Source organism: Rhineura floridana, chromosome 1 (assembly GCF_030035675.1).
Source record: "Rhineura floridana isolate rRhiFlo1 chromosome 1, rRhiFlo1.hap2, whole genome shotgun sequence".
NCBI classification, from domain to species: domain Eukaryota; kingdom Metazoa; phylum Chordata; class Lepidosauria; order Squamata; family Rhineuridae; genus Rhineura; species Rhineura floridana.
In genome coordinates, this window is record NC_084480.1 from 2,819,027 (window position 1) to 2,834,592 (window position 15,566).

The 15,566-nt window shown below is 45.9% G+C and overlaps 1 protein-coding gene and 1 pseudogene across 2 annotated transcripts in view; both read right to left on the bottom strand.

Moving 5' to 3' along the window:
• The window catches only part of CNTFR (ciliary neurotrophic factor receptor), a 545,676-nt gene that overhangs the window by 512,705 nt on the left and 17,405 nt on the right, over positions 1 to 15,566 (bottom strand). The gene's annotated exons all lie outside the window — the stretch shown is intronic.
• Positions 8,925 to 9,043, bottom strand: LOC133375750 (5S ribosomal RNA; annotated as a pseudogene).

A 15,566-nucleotide genomic window follows, 5' to 3' on the forward strand; every position in this document is an offset into this window, starting at 1 on the left:
CGTCGCCCAGAGTGGCTGGACAACCAGCCAGATGGGCGACTAATAAATTAAATAAATAATAATAATAATAATAAAAAGGGACCTTGGAGGTCATGCAGACCAACCCCCTATGTGCAATGCTAGATCTGCCATTCAGAATGCAGCAACAGCATCCCTGACAGGTGGCTATCATTAACTGTGGTTAAGAACAAGTGCCTAAGGTTCCTTTATTCCTCTCTTCCCTCCCAACACCTTTCCTTTTGTACTCTGCCTTTTTAGCCTATAAGCCAAAGGCAGGGACTGTTTTATTATTAATATTTGCAAGCCACTCTGGAAGCATCTTACAGTTGAACAGCAGGTTAAAAATGCTTTAGATAAATAAGTAGTAATGCAATTAAATAGCTTTAAAAATATTAAGCTGCATTTATGTCCTGGGTGCCCTGCAAGAGCCTCATCCACCACCACAAAGTTTCTGGCAAAGGGCCGGATTGATGATACACACTTGCAAACCAAGCATGGGACTCCAATGGGATTGTGGTCTCAACATCAAGAACGGCTGTGGATCCAGGCTTTTAACCACTCCATGGTTGCAAATGGGCTTCTCATTTGGAGCCCACACGTTATCTTGCTTCTCCCTGCTGTGCTCTACCCTGATTGCCTGTTGGGTTGCATTTTGGGTTTTTTTTTTTTTAAAAAAAAACTGCCTCTCTTCAGAAAAAGACTGCTGCTGCAATTGCTTTGCTTACAGAACATGATCAATCCACCACTTAAGCTTCTTTTAGAACAGCTCAACAGCACGCCTTAAAAGTCTCCCGCTGGAAGGAACAGCTCTGGTGAGTTTGATAGTTCTCTTCCCATTTGTATCGATTTGGGAGACCAGCAAATGGACACTACCTTACCTTGGGTGGTTTGTTTGGTTTGGGTGGAACAGTTGCGCTTGGTTTTGGGCCAGCACAACCAACTCTTACCTCTAGAACAGCCTTCTCCAACCTAGCATCTCACAAAGGTTTTGGCTGGGGCTGATGGCAGTTGTGGTCCAGAACGTCTGGGAAGGCTTCTATAGAGGTAATACAGCACCACCTCCCACCATGGAAGCAAGGAGCAAAGTTTAACAGATGCCACAGGAGCCTCTAGAGCAGCCTTTCTCAACCAGTGTGCCTCCAGATGTTGTTGCACCACAACTCCCATCAGCCTCAGCCAGCATTGCCAATGGTCAGGAAAGATGGGAGTTGCGGTCCAACAACATCTGGAGGCACACTGGTTGGGAAAGGCTGCTCTAGATGTTGCTCTACTACAACTCCCATCATCCTTGGCCATTGGCAATGCTTGCTAGGGCTGATGGGAATTGTAGTTCGGCAACATCTGGATGGCCAAAGGTGCCCCACAACTGATACATTTTTTGTTGTTGTTATGTGCCTTCAAGTCAATTACGACATATGGCGACGCTATGAATCAGTGACCTCCAAGAGCATCTGTCGTGAACCACCCTGTTCAGATCTTGTAAGTTCACCAATATAGCAGCAACCAGAAATGATAGGGAGAGAGGAGGCCAACCCACCCCAGGGACAGACAAAGCCACCTGAAACTGAGTCAGGCCCTTAGACCATCTAGCCGAGTACAGTCTACACTGACCGGCAGCAGCTCTCTAGAGTTTCAAGCAGGAGACTTTCCCAGTCCTACCTGAAGATGCCACTGGGGGTTGAACTTAGGACCTTCTGCATGCAAGGCATTACTACCAGGGAGCGACAGCCCTTCTCCACCACGGCTCCCTGCAAACACCTGCCAACCTCTGGGCAATCAGAGGCAGGATGCAGCTTTTCCCGGCTTTTGCAGGGTCATGTGGGAAGCAGTCTGGCCATTCCAGGACAGGGTGAGTGGGAGGTTACTGAAGAGGGAAACGGCAGCCCCCTTGCCCAGTGATTAAAAAGCAGCCAGAAGCATTTATGCAAACATACAAATGGCACAACGAGAAAAAAAGAATATGCACGTTTGCATAATTTAAAACAGAATGCAGAATTTATTTATTAGCTCCAACTACACACAGTGCTGAATGCAGCCTGCCAGCAAGCGTTTCCTCCCCTCAGAGGCTGCAGGTGAGAGGATCTTGCTCATCCACAGCCATACGTCCAAACAGGGGAAGGGGAGTGACTTATCAAACAACCCACCAGCTCCCCACACTGCCAATCCTGCTCAACGACAAGCCGAATCACAGGCGACTTCCAGCAGCACGGCTGGCAAACGCCCGCTGCTTTTGCCAAACCTCCTTGAGAGAAAGGCAAAGCCTTCCTGGGTTCATTGGTGCCTAGACCCCTGGAACCAGCTGAGCAGCTTCTGCCCCACAGCTTTCTGGCAGCCCCAGAGCAAACCTCGGCAGTCTCACCCACTCCTATACATAACCCTACTGTACTTTTTAGCCCTGCGCACCAGGGCTATTTAAAGACATGCAAGAGGGTTGGACTTGATGGCCTTGTAGGCCCCTTCCAACTCTACTATTCTATGATTCTATTATTCTAAGAGGAATCGAACACCACTGCCCAAGTGCCAGCACACAGCACCTGAGCAGCACTGGCATCTAGGAGGCCAGCAGGCACCCAGTTTCCAAGGAGAAAAAAAGAGCTTCCCGCTTGCCCAGCACTCTGCTTTTAAAGCCACCTTCCTCTCCCGCCCCCAGCCCCAAATAATACTTTGTTTCACTTAACCAAACACGCACACGGGGCTCACCAGCACACCCAGTGGGCCTGTCAGGCTAATTATGCTATCAGTGCAGGAGAAATGGCAGCAGCCAGAGCCCTGAAGAGCTTGTGGATAGAGGAGACAGAGAGCCCTCCATCGTTCCAGGGAGCAGATTCAATAAATGCTCAGACAAACCCATCCACCAGGCCGCCTCTATTTCCCTCCTCCTCTTTACAAACAGTGTGGCACAGAGCAGCTTCGGATTGTTCTAGCAGTAAACAGAAAAGCACATAAACAGGCAGAAGAAGTTGGGGGGGGAGAGAAAAAAAGGAAATGCTACTGAACGCCTGGGACCACGGGGGGGGGGGAGTGAATGTGTGCAACTGACTCTGTAATGCAGGGTTAGAGAGCCATCAGAAAGAGCAATCAGACCCTCTCTGCACACCATGCTCCCAGAGGAAATTGTCTCAGACTGCTCACTCATTCCAACATGTGGGATGGGATTTGGGGATGGGAGAGAGACAGGGAAACAGCGAGAAAATTGCAGAAAAAGAGCGCCTTGCAAGACTGATAGGAACTACCAGGCCACATCCAGATCACTGCACACCTTCAGAGACGGCTGCTGGGACACAACACTTGCAGCCATGTGCACACTGCACCATGCTCTCCAATCTTCTACAGGGCCTTCAGTTGTATTCAAGCCTCCAGAGGAGAAATGCCACCCAAGCAAACAGATTGCACGTACTGTCTTATATCTAGGGCCAAAACATATCCCAGGATCGCCTTACCCCAGGTGTGTACAACGGCATAACTAGCCTGTTACAGGTGCCACATAATATTCACTCCACACTTGTAAGGAATCAGCAGCCCCCTAGCCTTTGGAATGCCCTGCCTACAGACATCAGCAGGTGACTTTGCTGTACTCTTTTTGGCACCTGCTTAAAACATTTCTGTTTAGGAAAGCCTATCCAGACACGTAGATGTTGACAGGGCAGTCAGCAACTAAGCTGGAGAGACTGTTCAGCCAGACCTCCAACCTTGTAGATTGTTTTTTACCATCTTTTTCACTTACCCTTAATTTTAAATGTTTTTAACTGTTTATTGATAATTTAAATATTTCTTGTAAGCTTCTTAGCAGTTTTATTACAATCAAGCATTATATAAATTTTGTTAAATAAACAAACAAGAGTTTGCACTACGGAGGGAAATGGCAAAGATTGGGCTTCTATCTCAGCAGCGACTTTCCACAGCTCTTGAATGTGGCACCAGCAATATGCTAAGCACTAAACCAAACACAGAAAAGGACTAAAATTTTGGTGCTCCGAACGAGCCAAAGAGGAGACAGTACCAGCAAAAAGACAGGAACAGGTTCAGAGCAGGGCTGTGGAGTCAGTACGCCAAACCTTCGACTCCAACTCCTCTATTTTTCTACTGTCTGACTCCGACTCCTTCATAAATGGCAAATATATATTAACTAGTAATAACAAATTTACTGTAGTAAAATGGTAGCACAAGGCATTTCATCACCACCACGTGAATCATCACGCTAGATTGAGAGAACATAAAATATATTTATTTGATTAAAATTTCTGAACAAGAAAACTTTCCTAAATTCCTATGAAAGTTTTTATTCTGAAGCCCGTCGGAGTCGGTACATTTCTACTGACTCCGACTCCACCCAAAATTGCTTCCGACTCCGACTCCACCTCCGACTCCACAGCCCTGGTTCAGAGGAGGGCAACAAGGATGATCAGGGGACTGGAAACAAAGTCCTATGAGGAGAGACTGGAAGGACTGGGCATGTTTAGCCTGGAGAAGAGAAGACCGAAGGGAGATATGATAGTACTCTATAAGCACTTGAAAGGTTGTCACACAGAGGAGGGCCGGGATCTCTTCTCGATCGTCCCAGAGTGTAGGACACAGAATAACGGGCTCAAAATCTGCAGGAAGACAGATTTTGGCTGAACATCAGGAAAAACTTCCTAACTGTTAGAGCGGTATGACAATGGAGCCAATGACCTAGGGAGGTGGTGGGCTCCAACACTGGAGGCCTTCAAGAGGCAGCTGGACAGCCACCTGTCGGGGATGCTTCAAGTTGAATTCCGGCACCGAAGAGGGGATTGGACTCAATGGCCTTATAGGCCCCTCCCAACTCTAAGATGCTAAGATTCTATGAGAGAAATGGACTAGCAGCCTCCCATACCAGCTCTAGGGGAAAGCCCAGTTCAAGACAAGCAGTACCCAGAGCAACTCGCCCAGAAACTGAGCTTGGCAGGTCATAAGAAAACACTCGCAACTTTGCAAGCTCAATAGTTTTCAAAGACAGCTGAATATTTTTGCTTTGATGCAGCCAGCTCAGCAGATGAGCCCAAAGAGTCATCCAACAGATCTAGTCATGAAGCCAAGCAGCTCTTAGGAAACTGCCCAGCAAACACATACAAGCAACTTGGAGCTAACAACCACCTCATTTAGGTGGCAGGCGCTGGGTATTCAAGCTCTGGTAGTAAATTTAGGTGGTTTTGATTTATTGCAACTGTTGGTTCCCTTTGTTACGTCAGCCTGCCTAGAACAGACTGCAGGTAGCTCATAGCAGGGGTAGCCAGCATGGTGCTTTCCAGATGCCTTTGCGGCTACAGCTCCCATCCTCTCTGACCACTGGACATGCTGGCTGGGACTGATCGGAGTTGTACTGCAACATCTGGGGGGACATCACATTGGCTACACCAGACTTATAAACTGATGAATAGCTAATTGCCACTCTCTCCATTATTTCTGTATAAATGGTGGGGGTTTTTTTTATTGTGTTTGAATTTTAATTGCTATATTCTTGTACTCCACAGATATTTGTGGGACTTTGACGAAGACATCTTGAAAGCCATTCAAAAAAAAGAGAGCATACCAATAATTATTTTATTTTATTATTTGTTTAGAAAAGTCTATAAACCATTTAATTTTAAAAAATCCAAGTTGTTCACATAAACTATAAAGCCGTTAGCAGCACACAGACACGAGTGGAAAAATTTAAAAGCAAATACTGAAAGGGCAGGGCCCCCGCTCAACGACAGGGCAATGGCTTTGCATGCAGAAGATCCCAAGTTCCATTCTCTGCGTCTCCAGATACATCTGCGAGAGACTCCCTGCTTGAAACCCTGGAGAGCTGCTGCCAGTCAGTGTAGACAATACAGAGCTAGATGGAACAACAGCCTGACTCAACATAAGGCAGCTTCCTACGTTCTTAAAAACAACCAGAAAGCCCATCCCTTCAGGAGCCAGAAGGCACTCCCAGCCTTTGGTTGTCTCCATGAAGGTGAGACACCCCCAATGCCCAAGGTGGAGGCAATGCTGGGGGCAGAATAAGGCTGTCCCCATTCCCCCCACCAAGGCAAACGGACCGCACACCCTAAGGCTGCCCCAGAGAGGAATGATTCATGAATCCTTAAATTAAACACAGTAAGAAAAAAGAAATTTATTTTATTTATTTATTATTTGATTTATATCCCGCCCTTCCTCCCAGCAGGAGCCCAGGGCGGCAAACAGAAATGCTAAAAACACTTTAAAACATCATAAAAGACCATAAAATACATTAAAACAAAACATTTAAAACATTTTTAAAAGCTTTAAAAACTTTTTTAAAAAAAATGGGTAAAAACATATTACTAAAGAAAACATATTAAAAGCAATTCTAACACAGATGAAGACTAAATTCTGGTAAAAAGACCCCCACTAAGCTATACTTGAAACACACTGATTCCACAACATTCCCTGTGAACATGTTCATCTGCACAGTGATCCCTGCAGGGGGATTTTTCCTGACTACCGAACTCACCTGTATGCTTCTGCCACATAGATCCATTCCATCAAGCTGACCTTCCATCATCCTCTGATTACTCTTCCATTAGCATAAAAAGCAACTACATCGGCAACTACCACGCATTAGCAACACACCGCCTACTTCTGAGAAGACTAGGCCTGGGAGACTTAGATCACCTCCACTCCCACCCCCCATTCGGTCCCCCATTCCTTGAACCCACGGTGTGAAAGGCAGTAGAACTAAAAGCTCAGCGTAGATGTTGTCATAGCTGCATTTATTCAGATCACTGAACCATCAATAAATTCTTCTACTCTGTAAATTCTGGTCAAGGCATCTCCTGCTCAACTCACTAGCAAAGAAGCCCTCAGTTCTGCATCAATCTTAGCATTGCGTATGAAGTTCCAGAGCAGTTGGCAATCCTGCCATTAAGATGTCCAGCTGCAAACGGGGCTCATTTATCTTTAAACAGAGGAGCAGAAGAGGGGATTTGGGCTGCTGCAGCTCCTTTGCACCTATCTGGCCAACCTACTTGCCAGGTCTGCATGAAAGCTGAGGCAGACCATGATGCTTTGGTACACCACAATTCTACATAAACTGCTGTGCTTGGAGAGTGCAAGAAGAATTCAAAGTGTGGAAATCATTCAAAGTGCAAAAAGGGATAACTGGCTGTTTGTACCTGTAGCATCATCAATCAGCGGCTCAAGTCATGGAGTAAACAAGAAAGTGCAGCACTGCTTGCATTCTCTCCAAGGCCCTACAGGGGGCAGCAGTAAGTGCATTCCCTTCTCTCACTTCCATCCCAGCCACCAAAGGCAGGGGGGGATGGGACTCTGTGCTTCTTATAATTGATCATATAAAGGATAAAAGGGAAAGGAATTCCCCGGAGGGTTCTGGCAGAGGCAATCTTAGGTCAGCTCTGCCAATCCACAGCTCTGCCATTGTGAGGGAGTCAAGCCGCCACAGCGGCAGCTACAGCAGTTGGAGAAAAGGTCTCGGAGGGTCACCCTGAAAGGAGTTATTAACTGGGACTACCCCAGGCTGTTGCCAGTCCCAAGCACTGCATGTGAAATTGCAACCCAGCAATCTGGAGTTGAAGCGTTCCCCTGCTGCAGCCCATCTTGGAGACTGGAACACTGGTCTCCTTCAAACCAGGAATTTCCCCAACTTGCAATAGTCAAGGCACACTTTTGCCCAATTCAGATTGGAAGGAAGCCCTGCAAGGTTTACTTTTTCACTTCCACAGAAAAAAGTTATCCACACATGCACACATACCTTGAATGTCTACCTACAAGATACTGCAGGCATCATCCAAATAAGATCCTTATGCGGCAATCCCGGAAAGGATATTTTTTATATTTATATTTTCTTAGTACTTATGTACAACTGAGGCTTACCAAAGGTAATTGTTGTTGTTATGTGCCTTCAAGTCTATCATGACTTACGACCCTATGAATCAGCCACCTCCAGTAGCATCTGTCATGAACCACCCTGTTCAGATATTGCAAGTTCAGGTCTGTGGCTTCCTTTGTGGAATCAATCCATCTCTTGTTTGGCCTTCTTCTTTTTCTACTCCCTTCTGTTTTTCCCAGCATTATGGTCTTTTCTAGTGAATCATGTCTTCTCGTGATGTGTCCAAAGTATGATAACCCCAGTTTCATCATTTTAGCTTCTAGTGACAGCTCTGGTTTAATTTGTTCTAACACCCAATTATTTGTCTTTTTCGCAAAACTCTCCTCCAAAACCACATTTGGAAGGGCCTCAGACTCAGCCGCAGAGCACATGCTTTGCATGAAAAATGGTATCCTATATTATGGTTAGTTCAAGCTTCTCCACTACGTTGGGGCTGGATTGCTGTCAGTGGCAGAGGGATGGACCCAAGCTCCAAATGTGTCTGTTCACTGGAATACACACATGAGAGTTACTGAAGTTCTCATGCACGAAATGTCAGTTTTGTTATTAGTGTGCTGTCAAGCTTTCTGTGACTGTTATGCAGGTTGTTTATTCTGTTTCATGGTGCTATGGTATTATGTATTTTTATTTATGTTTTTAATGTGTTGTAACTCTGTTGGAGACCACCAAGAAAGAAAAGGCTAACAAGTCTAATAAATTCTACTACTACGACTGTTGTTGTCATGCCTGCCAGTCGATTACAGCTTATGGCGACCCTATGAATGTAGTGGTTAAGGTGTTGGACTGCGACCTGGGAGACCAGGGTTCAAATCCCCACCCAGCCATGAAGCTCACTGGGTGACCTCGGGCCAGTCACTGCCTCTCAGCCTCAGAGGGGGGCAATGGTGAACCCCCTCTGAATACTGCTCACCATGAAAACCCTATTCATAGGGTTGCTGTAAGTCGGAATCCACTTGAAGGCAGTCTATTTTTTTATGAATCTTTTGGGATATATTCATAGGGTTTTCATGGTAGGAGATATTCAGAGGTGGTTTACCACTGCCTTCCTCTAAGCCGATGGCACCTGGTATTCCCAGGTGGTCTCCCATCCAAGCACTAACCAGGCCTGACCTGGCTTAGCTTCCGAGATCAGACGAGATTGGGCATGTTCAGGGTAGTATGGCCATAGGCACTACTACTACTACAATGCAACTGACACTACCACTGCACATTACAAGTGCCCAACTGAAAATCAATACTATCTCCCACTCTCCACAACTCTAGTGGGGGAAATGAAAAGCCAAGAGCATCTGGCTTCGCCAAGCAAGAACCCATCCAGCCTGGGGTTAAGATGTGCCATGTGCAAAGCTTTTAGGGTGCTCTGCCACCCTAGTCAGAGGCAGCATGCTTCTGAAGACCAGTTGCCGGAAGCCTCAGGAGGGGAGAGTGTTCTTGCACTCGGGTCCTGCTTGCGGGCTTCCCCCAGGCACCTGGTTGGCCACTGTGAGAACAGGATGCTGGACTAGATGGGCCACTGGCCTGATCCAGCAGGCTCTTCTTATGTTCTTATGTTTTAAGTGGCTTTCGGGTGGCTCCTACCAAGACATATGGGACGTGCTTCGATGTATGTATGAACACAGCACCAGGTTGGAGGCTGGCGCACGTGAACCAGAGATGTCCAGCATGATCCATCGCTTAGATGAACCACAAGGAAATAAGACAAGCCCACCAGACAGTCCAACAACCATCAGAAGCTGCGCATGGGAGAGGCTGTTGTAAGAGTGTCGGAAGGCAGAGCTGGGGTCCCAATCCCGGGGAGCTGGATCCCGGAGAGTTGGGAGAAGAGTATTCGGATGGATGGCAGAGGGAAGGGGGAGGAACTTCCCCCCTTTGGAGCGAAGACGAAACAGAGGAACTGCCAGTGATAAGGTCGCTTAGCAACGGGGAGCCTGAGCCCTCCCTGGACATTCTCATGCCTCCCCCTCTTTCAGGCTCAGAGCAAGAGGGGGAAGAGGGAGGGCTGCTCACAGCCGAAAAGCGGGGAGGCAGTTTACCATCAGCCCCTTCCCTATCCCCCATAGTGGAATCGGAAACTTCAGAAGAGGAGGGGGTGATGCTTCCCCCCTCACCGCGCACACGTGGACAGCTGAAAAGACAGGAGAGAAGGGGGGGAAGGCGGGCAGTACCTGAGGGGCAGTTAAGGAGGAGCGAAAGATTGCGCGCCCGTTTGGCCCCTTCTTAAAGAACAGGCGGGAAGAAGTCCCTTGCTCTGTCAACTTTCTCCCAATGCCGCAGGACCTGTATCCCTGTATTGATTCGTGAGAAAACGCAGTCTTTGTTTGGACATTACCCTAATAAAACACGAATTAACTACAATCGTTGGTCTGGTTCCTGAGTCACATCCTGGGCCTGACAAAGAGGAAGGGCACACTCAGCACTGGACTCTTGAGCAATGGTCAAAGCCCCCTGCATTAAGAACATAAGAAGAGCCTGCTGGATCAGGCCAGTGGCACATCTAGTCCAGCATCCTGTTCTCACAGTGGCCAACCAGGTGCCTGGGGGAAGCCCGCAAGCAGGACCCGAGTGCAAGAACACTCTCCCCTCCTGAGGCTTCCGGCAACTGGTTTTCAGAAGCATGCTGCCTCTGACTAGGGTGGCAGAGCACAGCCATCATGGCTAGTAGCCATTGATAGCCCTGTCCTCCATGAATTTGTCTAATCTTCTTTTAAAGCCATCCAAGCTGGTGGCCATTACTGCATCTTGTGGGAGCAAATTCCATAGTTTAACTATGCGCTGAGTAAAGAAGTACTTCCTTTTGTCTGTCCTGAATCTTTCAACATTCAGCTTCTTTGAATGTCCACGAGTTCTAGTATTATGAGAGAGGGAGAACTTTCCTCAATCCACTTTCTCAATGCCATGCATAATTTTATACACTTCTATCATGTCTCCTCTGACCCGCCTTTTCTCTAAACTAAAAAGCCCCAAATGCTGCAACCTTTCCTCGTAAGGGAGTCGCTCCATCCCCTTGATCATTCTGGTTGCCCTCTTCTGAACCTTTTCCAACTCTATAATATCCTTTTTGAGATGAGGCGACCAGAACTGGACACAGTATTCCAAATGCGGCCGCACCATAGATTTATACAATGGCATTATGATATCGACTGTTTTATTTTCAATACCTTTCCTAATTATCGCTAGCATGGAATTTGCCTTTTTCACAGCTGCCGCACACTGGGTCGACATTTTCATCGTGCTGTCCACTACAACCCCGAGGTCTCTCTCCTGGTCGGTCACCGCCAGTTCAGACCCCATGAGCGTATATGTGAAATTAAGATTTTTTGCTCCAATATGCATAATTTTACACTTGTTTATATTGAATTGCATTTACCATTTTTCTGCCCATTCACTCAGTTTGGAGAGGTCTTTTTGGAGCTCTTCACAATCCCTTTTTGTTTTAACAACCCTGAACAATTTAGTGTCATCAGCAAACTTGGCCACTTCACTGCTCACTCCTAATTCTAGGTCATTAATGAACAAGTTGAAAAGTACAGGTCCCAATACCGCTCCTTGAGGGACTCCACTTTCTACAGCCCTCCATTGGGAGAAGTGTCCGTTTATTCCTACTCTCTGCTTTCTGCTTCTTAACCAATTCCTTATCCACAAGAGGACCTATCCTCTTATTCCATGACTGCTAAGCTTCCTCAGAAGCCTTTGGTGAGGTACCTTGTCAAACGCTTTTTGAAAGTCTAAGTACACTATGTCCACTGGATCACCTCTATCTATATGCTTGTTGACACGCTCAAAGAATTCTAATAGGTTACTGAGACAGGACTTTCCCTTGCAGAAGCCATGCTGGCTCTGCTTCAGCAAGGCTTGTTCTTCTATGTGCTTAGTTAATCTAGCTTTAATAATACTTTCTACCAGTTTTCCAGGGACAGAAGTTAAGCTAACTGGCCTGTAATTTCCGGGATCCCCTCTGGATCCCTTTTTGAAGATTGGCGTTACATTTGCCACTTTCCAGTCCTCAGGCACGGAGGAGGACCCAAGGGACAAGTTACATATTTTAGTTAGCAGATCAGCAATTTCACCTTTGAGTTCTTTGAGAACTCTCGGGTGGATGCCATCCGGGCCTGGTGATTTGTCAGTTTTTATATTGTCCATTAAGCTTAGAACTTCCTCTCTCGTTACCACTATTTGTCTCAGTTCCTCAGAATCCCTTCCTGCAAATGTTAGTTCAGGTTCAGGGATCTGCCCTATATCTTCCACTGTGAAGACAGATGCAAAGAATTCATTTAGCTTCTCTGCAATCTCCTGATCGTTCTTTAGTACACCTTTGACTCCCTTATCATCCAAGGGTCCAATTGTCTCCCTAGATGGTCTCCTGCTTTGAATGCATTTATAAAATTTTTTGTTGTTGGTTTTTATGTTCTTAGCAATGTGCTCCTCAAATTCTTTTTTAGCATCCCTTATTGTCTTCTTGCATTTCTTTTGCCAGAGTTTGTGTTCTTTTTTATTTTCTTCATTTGGACAAGACTTCCATTTTTTGAAGGAAGACTTTTTGCCTCTAAGAGCTTCCTTGACTTTGCTCGTTAACCATGCTGGCATCTTCTTGGCCCTGGCGGTACCTTTTCTGATCTGCGGTATGCACTCCAGTTGAGCTTCTACTATAATGTTTTTAAACAACTTCCAAGCATTTTTGAGTGATGTGACCCTCTGGACTTTGTTTTTCAGCTTTCTTTTTACCAATCCCCTCATTTTTGTGAAGTTTCCTCTTTTGAAGTCAAATGTGACCGTGTTGGATTTTCTTGGCAATTGGCCAGTTACATGTATGTTTAATTTAATAGCACTGTGGTCACTGCTCCCAATCGGTTCAACAACACTTACATCTCGCACCAGGTCCTGGTCCCCACTGAGGATTAAGTCCAGGGTTGCTGTCCCTCTGGTCGGTTCCATGACCAACTGGTCTAGGGAATAGTCATTTAGAATATCTAGAAACTTTGCTTCTTTGTCATGACTGGAACACATATGCAGCCAGTCTATGTCCGGATAGTTGAAGTCACCCATTACTACCACATTTCCTAGTTTGGATGCTTCCTCAATTTCATATCTCATCTCCAGGTCTCCCTGAGCATTTTGATCAGGGGGACGATAGATCGTTCCCAGTATTAAGTCCCTCCTGGGGCACGGTATCACCACCCACAACGATTCTGTGGAGGAGTCTGCCTCTTTGGGGGTTTCGAGCTTGCTGGATTCAATGCCTTCTTTCACGTATAGAGCGACTCCGCCACCAATACGTCCTTCCCTGTCCTTCCGATATAGTTTATATCCAGGGATAACCGTATCCCACTGGTTTTCTCCATTCCACCAGGTCTCCGTTATGCTCACTATATCAATGCTCTCCTCTAAGACCAAGCACTCCAGTTCTCCCATCTTGGTTCGCAGGCTCCTAGCATTAGCGTACAGGCACTTGTAAGCAGTGTCTCTCTTCAAGTGTCTTTGGCACTTGTGGTTAGGCCTGTGGTAATTTTGCTCTTCTGAATTTATATCCTGTGCCCCTGCTCTCACAATGCCTACTTCTAGGCCTACCCCTTTTAAAATTTCATCATTTCTTTGGTTTTTATCCCAGGGGGGAGGTTTATTCCGAACCGGACCTTCCTCAGCTCCTGTCGGGTTTCCCCCCTCAGTCAGTTTAAAAGCTGCTCTGCCACCTTTTTAATTTTAATTTTAATTTAAAAATTATTTTTTTAATTTTAATTTTAATTAATTCCGGAGCTGTAGGCGGCTCCTACCAGGCTTAGCTGCAAGGATCATCCAACCCAGTCCCCAATGGAAGGACTGTGTGCGGGAGGACATGAAGGGAGTATTCGGACTACCCCAAGGCAATGCAGACCAGGCTAAAGGCAACAGCCCTGCATCTGTTTGCTATATTTAGCACCTCCATAGATGCACACCCTTGCCAATAAAAGCAGGGCAGCCGTCTGCTCCAAGCACCCCGCCCAGACAAAGGCATTACAACAAAATCAATAGCAAGCAAGTAACACAAAACTACACCGCCAGTGGTTTAGTCAGTGAAGCATGTCCACCCTACCGCTAGCACCAGCTGGAATAAAAACAAGAGGTTTTTTAAAATAAATAAACAAACAAAATGAACCTCCCACCCCCAGAACCCATTTTCCAATGGCTGGAACTATAGATGAGATTTCAGCAAACTCTGGACTCCAGATTCACATTATGTTCCAGAGCACGAAACCAATCTCCCGTCGCTCTCTTTTCCCACAAAAGGGTGCAAGGGAAAAAAGGCCTCCTCCCTTTCCCAACCCTACGAGATAGAGGGGATCAAAATTTTGCCAGAAAATATTTTGTACTTTTGTGTTTCTCTTTGGCACTATTTAGAAATGCATTGATTCATAAAATGTATTGGTAACATAATGAATACCAGTCAAATTGCGCAACTGGAACGGATAGCAAATCAAATCTAGTTGCAATTAACTTTTTTTTTTCAGGAGACGTCTCCCTAGGAAGTACATATTTATGAGCACAGTTCTTCAGGGCCAGGCATGTTAAAATTAGTATGTTGAAACAGTCCTTGGTGCTTTCATTTTTCTTAAAACCTAAACACAGCAAGGGAAATGCATGCTACTGAGTTATCACATCTTGTAAATATTTACAAGTATTCCAATAAAAATAAATTTCAAAGGAAAGCTTTGCATTTGTTTGAATATGTAAAATGTAAGCCACACTAAGCACACTTAATTGCCCAGCCCTCCCCCATCTCTTTGCTACTTGAAATTTTCTGGAGCTAATTATAAAGTACGCAAAATTAACATGGCATATATTTGGCAATTACAACTAAAGCCGGTCAAACAAATACACACATTAAACCTCCATCTGTGTAGGGCAGTGGAACACTTTCTCATTTTTTTTTTTTCAGATACAAAGTTTAAGAAAATCCAGGACTACATCTGTCTTAGGATCCAAGTCAGAAAATAATGTTTATGGAAAGAAATTCGCCTGTCCTTCCTCCTCCTCCCCCACCCCCTCAGGCCACCTACATATTTTTCTGGAAGAGGGGTGGGGGGCTCTCCTGAGCAATATAGGACAAGATGCCGGTGGATGGTACGGGGAAGGACTTGCAGGCAGAGAGGTGCTGCCACAAGCCACAAAACAGGAAGCAAACCAGGGGTCTGGTATAAAGGCGGTGCCTAGGCTGCCGAGAGGGGAACCACCAAAACTCATGGAGGACTGGCTCCTCTTTCCCAGCAGCCCCTGTGCCTCATCTCACATTGTTCAGGAGTGCCCCCTGGCTGGCCCTCTGGCACAGCTTTTGGGGGACACAGGCCCTCCCTCCATGAACTGCCTCCTGTTGACTCACTGTTCCCTCCAAGCCAACTAGTTATACACCACATATGGCCTGTTCTACAAGGACTGCCATTTTACTCTATAATTTCAAAGTAAGTAAAAGATGAAGCATTGCTAGTTTACCATAGTCTGTGTCTGCTTTTTAATACGTTTTTAAAGCTTTTTGAAAAAACAGCATGTTTCAAAAGCTCTTTTAATATGTTTTTCAGGATGTTTTGTTTTAATATATTTTAAAGTGTGTTTTTATGATGTTTTAGAGTGTTTTCAGTGCTTTTGTTGGCTGCCCTGGACTCCTATTGGGAGGAAGAGTGGGATATAAATCTAATAAAGAGATAATAATAAATAAATAGGCTGA